The following is a 13,265-nucleotide window of genomic DNA, read 5'->3' as shown; positions in this document are numbered from 1 at the left end:
TCGGTTTAAGGAAGTGTATGGCAATGACTATATCAGACATTGATACTTAGTCAGTGAGGTTCAAGGTTCCTTTGATAGGCATCAACAATATGACATGTCTGTTTTTCGTACACAATTTGTGAAGACATGAAAAAAAGCAGCCTGTTGGTCTCAATGAACTGTCAGATGTCGAAACTATTATCAAACGAGTTATGTTTTCTTTAAGAAGCCACTGGTAATAGAAAAGTAACCTTTTTAAAAAGTAAAAATAAGTTGCACTCCAGTTCTGTGTACTTTTTTTTTCTCATGGGACAAGTGTTACCATAAATTGTGCCGGGAGGGGCACTCAGTAAATCCTTGAAGTGAACTTGTTTTCTGTTGCTCTACACAAGCGTGGTTTTAATCCTCATTGCAGTCAGTTATAAATATTTGAACACTATCGTCTTCCTTAACTGTGATGAAGGGCTGCACTTCTATGCAGTTCTAGATGGATTGGGACACTACCACGCAACAGCTCTCCCCTTTATTTTCTAAGGCTCCCAGTAGCATTTCAATCTTTTACAGTCTCCTTTCACTCCTTTTTACTATATTCAGGATCTATCTAAGATTTACCTCTAGTTTCTTTTTTAGTTTCAGAGTAAATTAAATTGACAATATTCTCATAAGCAATATTCAATTGTCCAAAAATCTTAGTACCGTAAATTAACTACTGTAATACATAGAGTGCAAATAAACAGTGAGAAATAATGAACTCTGGAATTTTCTCATTTAAAAAAAATAGTTTTCATTACATCTTACATTAAAGATACGACGCTAAGTACTGGTCAAAAATAAATAATTAGCAGACGGTTTTGTCTTTGGTACACACAACAATCACTACGTGAGCATTTTCTAATTATATAACTATTTGAGTCTTCCAAGGAATTCTTCCTTAAAGCCGAAGAGCAAAAGTCATTTTTATTTCACAATTGCAACTGCGGCCTCAGATCCATAGTACAGTAGATGACACACCCCTTTAAAATTAAGCAGACAGCCTTCTCTCCTTCCTAATTTGGCTTTAGGCTTTTTTTGTCAGTTTCATGACACAACACAACTTGGCACCATAGCATGCCCCGGTCTCATGATGTGTGTGTTTTCTCACCAGATTTAAAAGATTTTCTTTCCGCAGTTGAAAGAGAAATGATAAAATCCCCTGTGCTGGTGTTATGCTGGAGGACAAATTCCATGTTCCACAAGTCTCACTCCACCTTGCACAGAGGAAGGAAATGTTGGACAAGGTTCTTTTGCTCCAGCCTGCAACCACGGCCCCCAGGCTGTGTCAAACTTGTCTCACTTGTCCTACAGAAATGTGAATGCCACTAACTGTATTGTACATTGGTTAGTCAAGGAGACTGGGTTTCTCTTAAGTTACAAGCACAGTCTGACTGGGAGCCTGTCACACTGGTCATAAAAAAAAAATTGACCAATAAGCAATTGATTTCTAAAATTGTTTTAGAAAAAGAAAAAAAATAATTTTGGATAATCATTATCCCATGTGAAAAACAAACAAACAAAATAGGAAGAATATTTTGCACAGCTATACAGTAACTCATTGTGTTTTTAAATGTCTGAAACTCCTGAGACATTATCTCTTCTTCAGTTTCATGGAATGTATAATAAGTCTTTTGAGAAAACTACAGATTTTTCATTATCAAAGTGTTCCAGTGTTTTGTGTCTATGTAATGCTCTTTTATGTACCCTTATTAGACAAGAGTGTTATATATTCAGTAGAAGTTTTTATAGAATTATTTTAGGAACTAAGGCTTTTGAGTAGGTCAAAGCTTTAAAAATATACTATGTAAGTTTGACATACTATATAATTTCTTTTTCCTTATGTTTTGCAGAACCCTTCCCTCTGGTTTTATTTTTTCTTTTATTGTTATGCACGTGCATTCCAAACATTGCTAAATGAATGAAAAAGCGGCATTTTGATTGTGGAGTTATACCTCCAGTAGTCTTTAATAAACCTAGTGGCATAATTATACTGCTTTAGATTAGTACCTAAAATTTCCAAATGGGGTCAGTTAAATTTGGTTCAACAAAAGCCTCACAGGTGCATGCTGGATCTGCAAAATAGGACAAATTGTGTGCTGTTTTGTTTATAGTCTTTTATCTTTTTCCCCCGATACTCCAATTAAAGCCTCATCTTCAGGTACAACACTCAAGGATATTTCAATGCCTTTTAAATTTTCAGCTGTTCTTATTACCTGATATAAAGATAAATGAATAAAAACTGTATCATTGTGTTAAAACAGGAAAGCCTACTAATTATTTGGAAATGAGTTTTATTAGTGAAAAATAAGGGCTCCGGTGATTAACATTCAGCGGGTTGATGCACTTTCAAAATATTCAAAATATAGCCAGGATTAATTATTACATTTAAGGGATTCTGAACCTACTGTCTCTAACTGGTGCAAGACTGGGACAAAGCTGAAAGCCTGGCTGCACATTGTGTTCATAGGCGAGTCAGTGTTGCTCAGGTCTAATGGCAGTTTTTATCAGTTGCTCATGAGTAACATAGTTTTCTTAAAAAGTACACATAAAGGCCACATAAAGACCACATTGTAACTAGATTTCAAAGTCAATATGACTAGATGAAAAACTCTGTGAAATTGAACTGACATTGAAATGAAAACCAGAAATAAAAAGATAATATATTGGGGCAGCAAAGGAAGGTATCACGTCTTGAGGGTCAAGCAGTGTAGCTGTTGTACGTTGAAATTCCTGTTGAACGTCGGTAACCCTTATCTAGGAAAGATATACACTATACAGAAAAAGACAACAACATCCATATAGTGCAGACAGATAGACCACAGGTAGTGATTGCTGGATGTTCAGAATATTGTTTCCATGTTCCGATGGTCCTCGTGGCTGTGCATGGCCGTATCTCCTTGAACTTCCAGACCCCAAGAGAGGCTCTGCGAGGTTCCGGAATAAGCGCTGTCACACTCTCCACAGCTCTTCATCAGTAGGTGAAGCTGAGGAAGATGTCTGCCTATGAAGGCAGAGGAAGGCGACAGCACATTCAGGATGTCCATTCGGCTCACATTCCTCTTCCGTAACTGGATCCTCAACCTCCATCTTGTCAAGATCGTGTGGTAACGGTTGAGGTTTCCTCGCAAAAAGATGTTTTCTGACAAGGGGAAACAACATTCTCCTGCCGCCAGCTCTTGAGCCCTGCAGCAATGTACTAATGGTGACAGAGGCAGGGCCACTGAACCCTGGCCAGAGCAGAACCAATGTGAATGGAAACATTTGCATCCTTGGCAAGTGGCTCTCAAGGGTTTCCTGAAGAAGAAGAGATAGACAGTGACAGGGAGATAGATTATTGTAACCGTTATATGAAAGCTTCATTCAGGAACACATTTTGACGACAACATGGAAACAAAAACCAAAATTAATAGCTAAGGTTTTTAAATATATTATTTTCTAAAATAATTTGCTGCTTTGGTTTTCTGCTTTATTTCATGTCCTACTTATAACGAACAAACCATAAAGCCTGTCACCCTCTCTGGCGCTGGGAGTACCCTGCCATTCCTAAAAGCTTACTGGAGCACCAAGAAATATTGAATGTTAAAAATTAAAAACTGGATTCAAAGCCAACATATGACAACGGAGGCTTGAATGCAAATGAAACTTTCAATGACAATACATATTTATAAATGGAACAAAAACATAACATCGTGGAAAACAAGTTAAAAAGAAAAGAGAACCCTTGATCATAAGAATTAGACTAGCTTTTTGGAAGCTTTTTCTAAAGTTCTTGTGACCTCCTGTGGTTTTCTCATAGCTTCCCAAGGACTCAGCAGTAACTGTAGGAGCTCTTCTCCTGGAGTCCAGGGAGTCAGCTTGCGTCTCTTCTCAATGGGTTTCTCCACACAGCCAGTACTTGCTGCTTGTCTTCTATTTCACCTCACAACTCCTCTGGTTATGACTGAGAAGGATCTCAGAAGGCACACGTTTGGATAGGGCCTCAAATCAGGATCTTTAAATATTTCAACAAAATGCTCCTGATTCTGCGAATAATCAACCTTACAAAAAACAGTTTTAGCAGCTCTAATTGTTAACACCTTTGTGCATAACGAGCTAACGAAACTCAAAGTTGGATAAAAAGTATTGGTCTGCATACAGTATTTGTTTTTTAAACTACTATTAACAAAATAACAACCTACATGGTAGGTGTGATTAAATTATTAATGTGTAGATTTGCTTAACATGCAGTGTGTTGTTTTTTCAAAACTACCATATTCCTGTTGGTATCCAGCCATACAACATAAGAATACAAGCATGAAGTTACAACATAATGCTCACGGTACTGAAAGATGAATTGTATGATAAGAAAAAAAGCTCCATTGAGAATATTGCTTTGTTGGAAATAAAATATTGTGTTTGCAAATAAACTCTTCAGTTTAAAACTTGAAAGCAGAGCTGTGCCTGGTAAAGCTTGCAACTATAGGCCTGTAACCCAAAGCTGCATGCGTTCAATGCTTAAAATGACCTGGCGGTGTTGCTTTAGTATATGCGTTGCCTGTTGAGGAAGATAGGATTTAGGGCAAAGGAATGAAAGATCAAGCAAATTCATTTCTATCTCCCTGGTTTGGCTGCAGATGCCCTTTTTTCTTTTCCAATTTATAAATCCTCACGCGGTGTATGGGGCTATAGAAAGAGAAAACTCAATTAGATGCTTTGGCTCCGGTGCCCTCTAGTGTTGGAAAAGGCAATAGGCTAATGCACATATAATATGCAATTAGCTTTTAACCCAACTGGTCACAAAAGCTTCCATAATCCAAGCCTATGGTTTATCCGACTTTATATTTTCTTCATTATTAGTTTATAATATATAACTTTTAAAACGAATCTTGGACTTCATTTTGGCATTAAGGGCTGAACTACTTTAGATGTACAGTATATGTTTGTAAGCATATACAGTACGGTAAATACTGTATGAGGCACACCTATAAAATACATTCCTCTTACGTCCACAGGTTCTTGTTAAATATGCATATTCCAGCAATCATATAGAGGACATAGAATGAGCTTATTACTTTTGGAAAAACTTGATTGATTTTAATTTTTCAGAATGAAATAAAAGCCAAATACAAACAACAAAAAAAGAACTCACACATAAAACCTTTTATTACATCATATTATCATGTATCATGTAAAATCAATTAAATATGTGGCATTAATTGTGCTTCATATTTGGAACTTTTTTTTTCCTGTGATTATGTTTGAATTTGTATTACTATAATTTGCCTAGTACTGTTTACATGTACTCTATGATATTTGCAGTTAAATGCTAAAGTTTATTTTATGTGATATAAGTGTTATAAGTGTAGGTTCAAATAAAAACTGTGAGAATATAACCTTTAAGTTGACCTGAACTTTTTTTGTAAAGAACTTCTGAAGACCATGGCCATTGACCTGTACAGCACTTACCATATCTGAAGAAAACCTTAAGAGCACTGTCAAAAAGAGCAGGCCAAAGGCAAACATTTGCTCTCCTGTATTAAAAAGCTGATTTATCTCAAGCACTGGGTGAATGTTGCAGTAGTGTCATAGTGGTAGCACCTGTAATATCAAGAAGAAAACATTCCTAAGCTTCACTTTCCAAATTGGGAAAGCTTCATCATATAGCTTTTAAAAATGATCTTTTCAAGTTGAATAGGTCTCACCAAACAAATCACTTAATTTTATTCTAACAGTGTGTTTTTTTATACATGAAAAAAACTTTTGCAGAAACAGAAGGATTTGAATAAGCTTAAATAAAATGATAATGCTAAACTCTCCAGAAATAATTCTAAATAACAGAAAACATAAATACAATAAAATTAAACTTAATAATTAGCACTATAGCATTCATTGCAATGAAGACAATGTGTATATGACCTTATGGGACATTGAATTTAGAAATGCTGCACTGTTATAAATTAGCTATATTGTCCTGTAAAATGTTTTTAAATTCAATAGATTAGAAATAATTGTCTAGTCTTGCACCTGTATTTTTCGAAGACAATCAAATATAACTGTATTAAAACAGACAAACATGTAAAAAGGAATGCAAAAAATGTTTCCATTTTAGTGTTGAATGTAGTCTCATTAAAACTCATTTACACTTAATTTAAGTAATCAGTCTGGGAATTTCCACCATTTCCTTGATCAGCTACATTGAATCATAGTCAGAATATAGCTCTTTAATGAGTATGTATGTACTTAGAATTCACTTTTTTCTGTGCCTTTTTAACTTACAATGAGAAAATTTCCAAATGGGAATATCCCTCTGAGATCTTGCTCTTGTTGATTAGTTTCTTTGGGTTATGTAGAAGCAAGGCAACATTATAGGTCAAGTGCAGAAATCAGAAATTTGCTGTAAATTCCAAAGAAATATAAACAAAAGTTGTTTCAAACAGATTGTAAAACTACTTCAAGGATTTTATAGGTGTGTGAACGAACAAAACTAGTTTATTAACCACTGTGAAAACAGTGGATTTTGGATGGAGTAAATAAGCCATACACTACACTTGCTTGTAAAACTAATCTTGACTGATATCCAAACTAATCTAAACAGATATTAAGTATGGTATTATAAAAATGACTTCCAGCTCTTGAGTGGTTAATGTTTTAATGAACAAATAAAAACTTATTTGCTGTCCCTAGTCTCAGAAAAAAAGCACCTCAAAGCAATGATTATCTTGAGTGTCTCAGTCCAATATTGTTACCTGCTGGGATATGAACACAGTCTCTAAATAAATTGCAAGTGGCCTTGGGCAAGTAGAAGAGTCTCTCTTTGATCTTTTTACTGGGAATGAAGTGAAATGTTCAGTCAATCAATCAAACTCATAAGTCTTCACAACAATAGGGCCAACCTTAGTCTATTATTTATTTTTAAAATCATGTATTTCATTATCACAGGCACCTGGTCTCTGGTCGGGGGGAGGACGCGATCAATTATTGATACAGCCTGCATATCTAACTTTGAGTTCTTTGACATGCTTGTCACTAACTGTTGTCAGAACACATTTACTTTGATGATAAATTTGAAAATTTTTGTATCGCATATGATTATATATTTAAACATAGTAGAGGGAGGCTCAAACGGCGTTCCTTCCCTGTGAATTCCCAGCTTGTTTCCGTGGATGTATTTGATGTTCCGTCTGTTGCTAGGCCTGGTCTTGTTTTTAAACACTGAAGTTAGGTGTCTTCACCTTGTAAAAGATGAAAAAAAGCATTAAGGTGTTTCGTTTTATAGAAGACTCTGAGATCAGAGCAACACAATGGACCATTTCTTGTGTAAAGGAAAGAAAGGGTCCCTCTGAAAGGATCAGGGAAAAGAGGCCAAATTTCTAGTTACCACTTTCACAAGTAAATGGGTCAGAGATGTGCAAGAGAGTTCACAGGAATGTTTTGGGATTTGGCACCTTAATATCCTTGGATAGAAGACATCTGCTCTTATTTACAGGATTGTACAAAAGTCAAAGGCTGCAATATACAGTATTTGAGCTTAATAGTGAATAGTGAACAAGCTTACTGACTTGCTGTTGTTTTTTCTGTTTATTGTCCCCAAGCAAGAAATCTAAAAGAACCAACCTCCTCAGCACAGAACTAGGATACTGAAATCACTTTTTTTGCACTTGAAATTCTGTAACATACTGTATGATCAGAAACTCCATTGGTGTTTGATAGGGCTGTACCCACCCCAAAATATACTTTAATCACCTCTTTAGTTATCTTATTGGAGAGACTATAGAACGTATAGATTTTTTCCCCCCACATCAATGTGAAATACAAAAGGCACTGAAATACAGTGGCAGAGAAGCAACAGTTGCAAGGGAGAATAATTTAGAGGTAAAGCTGAGAGAGTCCTTTCCTATGAAAGTAAAGGGGCTTGGGGAGTATTCAGCCCCAACTCACCCCACCACTGGATGTTGATATTTCATGTAGTACACATTGTATAAATTCTCTGTCATATTTTGTCTATTCAGGTTTAGGCTAACAGGCTGACATTCCATTGACCTATGAGTGGAGCAGAGCCTCAGCCACAGCCCAGGCCAATACCCCAGAGACATACTGTGAACCCACTATCCATCTTTCCACTTATCACCATCACTAGTGCAGCAATTTTATTTTACCTCTTTATAGTCTAAAATGTGTTTTGGCAAGTGTTAATGGCAATATATGAATTATATTAAATCTCCATGGCTCATCATTCAAAAGTTCAATACAAACCGAAATGGTCTTGTCTTCTGTTATAACAGCAAGCTAGAATACTAAAATATAAAACTAAATTGTAAAGACAGTGTTTACTGTCTTAAAGCATTTGTTTTTGAAATTGCTTGAATTCAACCTAAGTGGTTATGTTCAAACTAGCACAAAAACATGCAGACTGCCCCTTTAGTGGATTAAAAAAAAACTTTTAATTCTCCCATTTTACTGAAGCATGTAAAACAAAATTGGGCATGATGTCCGAGTAGAGCGATACCTCAACTGAAAATGACAAGGCTTCAGTTTGGTTTTTGTTTTACTGTTTTACATCTTTTAATGTTCCCAACATTCCCACACGCACATTCACAAAAGAATATGCTAACACGTCCTTGTTCACAAATCAAAATTTAAACAGATGTTTGCTTCATTTCTCCAAACAGCAAGCTCCTTTCAAACTGCAGAACTATTGTTGTATACCATTTTATGGCTTAGGCTTCTGTTCTTTTTTTTTTCAATTTCCAAAAATATAGAATAGACACTAGAGGAGGGTGGGTTAAAGGTAAATGTCAAATCCTAAGTAAAGTTTTAAAGTATATGCAGGAAAAATGAAAACTACTTTAAAACAAGTGGTGCATAAATTTGTATGGTCCTTGTGAAGTACTTTTTTTTCTCCATATATTTCTATGTGTTCCCAGTTTTAATTATCCCCTAGTATGAGGTTTAGTACATCATAAGCAATTCTGTGCCAGAGAATAATAAATCCTTCCTCTGGCAGAAATTCAGTGATTTTTGTAAAGGCTGTCTGGCAACTCCGATAGAAAAACAGAGCTGGCAGAGACTAAGAAAGCAGTGGGCTTATGGAAGAATACAAGGATGATCTTTAAATGCAGGGGTCTCCATCCCAATGTGGGAGACTTGGCAAGCCTTGCTACTCCCAGTTTGTTTCAACACAAGATTAAGCATTTATCAGCCAATTGTTCAATTGTTCTGCTCTAATAAATGGCTATTGTTTATTAGATTCACATGATACATGCATATTAATTATCATAAATACAATTCCCTTTATGCTTCAAGGTATGATTTGCACCAAAAACCCTATAGTTTCTGGTTTTTAACATGATTTGTGTTTCTTCCTTTTGTTTTGTTGTTGTTTCTTTCTGCAAATTGTTTCAATGTGCTGCTTTATAAGTTAATTGAGCGTAAAATGCAGCCCATGCTGAGTGGTAATGCTGTTCGGTGAAATCACTTTGCAGGCCAATCTTCTCATCAGCACAATGTGCTCTCCTATAATTTTCCTTATTGAAATTTCCCAAGTGTTGTCAGCTTGATATTAAATTAGTAAATGGCATAATTAGCCCTTATTTGATCTCTCGGGACAATGTGGTCCTCATGGAAGTATACATTCTTTTCTGGAAGACATAAGCAACAATCACACATGGCACTTTATTACAAAGTATTCCAACAATCCCTACAGGTAGGAGAGAAACTGGTTTTGCCCACTCCTGAGGATCCACAATCTCTGTGGTGACACACCACACATTTGCCAGTGCCAGTGTCTCCTTATGCAGAAACACCACAGGTGCACATTTTGACTCAGGCAATATGAAAACTTTCCTTTTGCCTTTTTTTTACTTCTACAGAAGTTGTTCTCAGCAGAGCTATGCACTTATTGAACATACAGTGTGACCATATTTTCCTTATGCCAGCATTTTGCATTTTCCTATTGCAAGAAAAAATTTGCATGAATTTTAAGACAATCTCAGATGTGACAGCTTTCAAAATGTTAAATATGCTGTGCCTTCTCAGATGGGGAAAGGCTATGCAGTTCATGCTAGATGGAAGAACAAAGATACTAAACAGACAACAAAAGGCTGCATTTTTCTGAACTGTTTCAGACATGTTAAAGAAGCTGACCTTAAAATGATTTTTATTCATTATAAAATAAAACATAAAACTCAAAATAAATTTCTGTGTTACTCAGCGAGAGAAGTTTTAGTTAATCTGTAAAGAATTCAAGAAGCATTCAAATACAAATTATTTTTTTCAGATTTACTAATTTGTTTGAAAAGATAAAATAGAGGCGTAGTCAATTAACAAAGTTTACCAAGTAGTGTAAGCTTGTGTCTCCTTAATCCATCTTTCCAATGGAAATGATAGTTTTCTTGGTTCTCAAGAGATATTATGCTGTACTCAGATTGAACAATTAATATTCAACAAACAAAATGTGCCATAAACACTTCTCTTGAAGCATTTTCAATAAATGTCAAAAGAACATTACGCATTACCATTAAGTAATAACTATTTTCAAACATAGTTAACTTTTATTGTTAACCTGATGACACATAATATTTATCTCTGTTTAACTGGGTGACATCAATTCTACTTTGGTTTAATTTGAGTGTCTTGTTAATATTAAAATTTGTTGTTTCAAAGTTTTCTGGAATAACACCAATGTGCATTATTATTATTCAAGTTCAAAGAAACAAATTGTTTTGTCTAAAATTATGCTTTAAAAAGACAGTAGAAAACTTAATTGAGAAGTCAGGGTGTTATTTTTAATTCTGCCTTAATTTTGAATCTCAAATTAAAAAAATTACAAAAGTGACGTTTTCATGTATGTGTCAAAGTACTGTTTAGGAAAATAAATTACGACTTGAAATAAAGAAATGGAAGTAATGAATTAATGTTGGAGAAAGAAATCTAAATGTGAAGATAATTTAGAGAAAACTTTGCTGAGTTACCAATTCTAAATGTAAAACAACAGATTATGTAAGAAACCAAAGCATTGTTTAAAAGCCCTTGTTAGCATTTCCCTTTATTTACAATACTTAATAAAGCTAAGGCTGTTAAAGAGGCAAGCTGTTTTAAATTGCAAGAAAACTATGAAACCAGCAGGAAATGGCTGCTTTTATGAGTGGAAAAGAGTATTATGGAAATGTTCTGGCATCAGCTAATGTTGACACACATACAGTATGTAAGGGCAGCACATTTCCAGATTGTTCCCCTGCATTATTGGTAATGCAGACCAGGACCATTGTCCTGTCTCCTCCAGTATCAGAATGCTTTGCACCCTATAGGGTTAAGATTCTATCTTCAATGTTTTTTCAAGCTTTTAACAAAAAAAAGTTTATTCTGGAGCTGCAGCTCACATGACTATCACAATAAAATGCATGACATCTAGCCACTTGCACAAAAAGGCAACACATAATAGGAGAGCTGTTGAATAGGAGAATAACAGCTGAGCCATCAGTACTGGGAACGGTTTGCCTCATCAATGAACTGCAAATTAGGAGGTTTCAAAATGCCACTTAAAGAAGATTAAATGCAAATATTAAGAAAAGTCAGCTGGTTATGAATATTACTGTATGTACTTCAGTGCAGGAGAGGTGTTAAGACTTAGAAGAGATAAAAGACTAGTGAACACTTTACAGTAGAAACTGGCTCAGTAATGGGTAGATATTACTATATAATGTTTCCATTGTAAACAGTAATTGTTAGTATGAATACAGCAGTTTTATCAACTAATTACTTTAAGTTTTGTTTTAAAAACATACATTAAATGCTCATTTGCACACTGCAACAACATGTTTTTGTAGAAGAATTCCTGCTAATACTGTACATAACCCTGGCATAAATTATGTAAAGAGAACAGATTAATGTTTGGAAGATTTATCTCATCAGGCATAGTAGAATAAAGTAAAAAAGTATTCTCCACGATGAAAATAAAGAGTCCTTAATTATTTCTTTCAGGGATCTGCATTGGTGGTATTTATAAACTTTGACAATCTATAAAACCTTGCTGCAAAGCAGTGGCTTTTTATTTCACTTGTCATATTTCTGTAAGAACAAATGTGCAATTGTTTTTTTAAAAGCTGCACTTTATTGTGAAGAATTAAAAGGAGCATTGACTGTTGATGCCTGATGATTCACTTAATTATAATATATTTCTAGAGCTGCAAGAAATGTGTAATCAATTTACCATCAGTGCTGCGCTTTTTGATATCCACTACAGAGCATCTTTCATCTTTTTACTATTAATTTTTAAACAGTGATCAAGCCTTGGTTTCATTTTGCTTGATGATATTATCTTGATCATGTCTTTCTGTTCATTTGTTGTATTATTGTATCTCACATTTCTTATTTTAATGTTATGTAGTAACATCTTTACTATATTAATCTTTACACAATGTAATTTAGTGCCTGTGGAAAAAACAGTGGAATTGTATTTATTGAACACTGGAAGTTTAATTGGAACTTAGAAATTAGAATTATTTTCTGTTATTCCTGATGGAAAAAAGCTATATACTATATACAGGGATAAAATAAGATCTTAATCATTTGTTGAGGTTCAGTGTATTTAAAACGATTATCAAGCAAGACTTTCTGTATTGCTTTTCCTGTTGATAGTTGTATTTGCTAAAACAATTTTGCAAAGCTGTTTTACCTTTAACGAGAAGTTCCTTTAATGGAACCAGTTGAAAGATATCCCTTCCTCTCTTGGTACAGTAGGTGAATCAATTTCTTTCAAACCAAACAGAATAATGGAGTTATTTAATTTTAAATGCAAACGCAGTTGTAATCACTTCCGTCAATTCTCATTTTAATCCCATTTCAGAGAACACGAGACAGTGATAATTTTATGTATCCCTAAAATACTGTATTTTCTCACTTCAATGCTCTCTAAAACATGGTGTTATTACCACCAATTGGTGTGGTAAAAATGTCCACAAGTACAAATTTTAGAGTAAGCAAATTTAAGTAATCATAAAGTCAGTTAAGTTAATGCCACTCCTCACTTTCTTAATAAAGGGAATAGTTCTAGGCCCAGAACTGTCTGTCCTTCGTAAACACAATCTTGTACAGGAGGCCTGTCAGCTCTCTCTTAATGGTGTCACACTTCGATGAAGCTTGACAATGCTTTCCAGCAGATTATTATTTAATCTCACTCATTTTGATGTTGCTGGCAGGTCTCCTCTGGCTGTTGTAGTGTATCACAGCTATGGGATACACTGTTCATATTTCAAAATGTTTTGAGTTTAGTGCTA

The sequence above is a fragment of the Lepisosteus oculatus genome, chromosome 4, assembly GCF_040954835.1.
Source record: "Lepisosteus oculatus isolate fLepOcu1 chromosome 4, fLepOcu1.hap2, whole genome shotgun sequence".
Taxonomy (NCBI): domain Eukaryota; kingdom Metazoa; phylum Chordata; class Actinopteri; order Semionotiformes; family Lepisosteidae; genus Lepisosteus; species Lepisosteus oculatus.
Note: the sequence above shows the minus strand (reverse complement) of the source record.